This window comes from Anomaloglossus baeobatrachus, chromosome 9 (genome assembly GCF_048569485.1).
Source record: "Anomaloglossus baeobatrachus isolate aAnoBae1 chromosome 9, aAnoBae1.hap1, whole genome shotgun sequence".
NCBI lineage: Eukaryota > Metazoa > Chordata > Amphibia > Anura > Aromobatidae > Anomaloglossus > Anomaloglossus baeobatrachus.
In genome coordinates, this window is record NC_134361.1 from 166070398 (window position 1) to 166071419 (window position 1022).

A 1022-nucleotide genomic window follows, 5' to 3' on the forward strand; every position below is an offset into this window, starting at 1 on the left:
CCCGTGAGACCGTGAGACATGTCATGTGGGACTGTGATTACGCCTATAGTGTGTGGAAATGTGTAGGAGGCCTGTGTAAGGGGCTGGCTGGTGTGAACCATATTAATTGGAGGGTGGCTATGTTTGGCATTGGTGCGTGTGGGAGTGTTAAAGAGAGGATTTTGTGGCTTATCATGGCTTGTGTGATGGAAAGCTTATGGGATGTCAGAAATTTGGGACTTTTTAAAAGGAAGGTGGTTCCTATTAACGACTGTGTAAGATTAATTCTTTCCAGACTTTATGTTATTTACCAATGGGATAAGAGTAGAGGTGGTGGTGGATTGGACGCTGAAGGCATATGGAAGGTTTTAAAGTGGCATTATTTGGTGAAGTATCAATAAGAGGTAAATTCTCTGTTTTTCAGTATTTTCTGTTTTTTGTGATACTTTCTTTGGATATGTACTGCAATACTTTTTGGAAAATTAAAAAAAGAATATAACCATTGTGATGAGTTTGGATAAACAGCAAAGTTGTAAACTTGATATTGTTGTTTTTAACTAACCTGAATGGTTTTAAAAAAAAAAAAAAAAAAAAATCTGTTCTTATCAGTTTAATATCTGATACGTCCCCTATCTGGGGACCAAATATTAAATGGATTTTTAGAACAGGGAGATGGAAAAAGAGCTTGCTCTGTCCACTCCACGCATTGACCTGGTATTGCAGTACCTCCAGGACCGGTGCACCCCTTCTTAACCCAGTTTCCAAAAGCAGAACTCAATTCACCTGATTCATATTAGCCCGAATAATGAATTGAAAGAAAGCATACAACTTCATATGCACCTCAATTTGGCCCATTCACTTTTCACACTTCAAACTCCTTTTGTTTTTTATCTTTCACGCTTTTTACTTGCTTTATTCATCCAAATAGCAAACTCATCACTACTCAACCTGACCAACTCGGCTATGTCCCGTGCTGCAGTATCTTGTTCTCCGTCTTATCTAGATCATTTGCAATTGAATGGAATAGATCCCTTTTGGACAAA

At 38.3% G+C, this 1022-nt stretch overlaps 1 pseudogene; it reads left to right on the forward strand.

Moving 5' to 3' along the window:
* The first annotated feature begins 522 nt into the window (after positions 1–522).
* Positions 523–727, forward strand: LOC142253397 (U2 spliceosomal RNA; annotated as a pseudogene).
* Positions 728–1022: the final 295 nt, after the last annotated feature.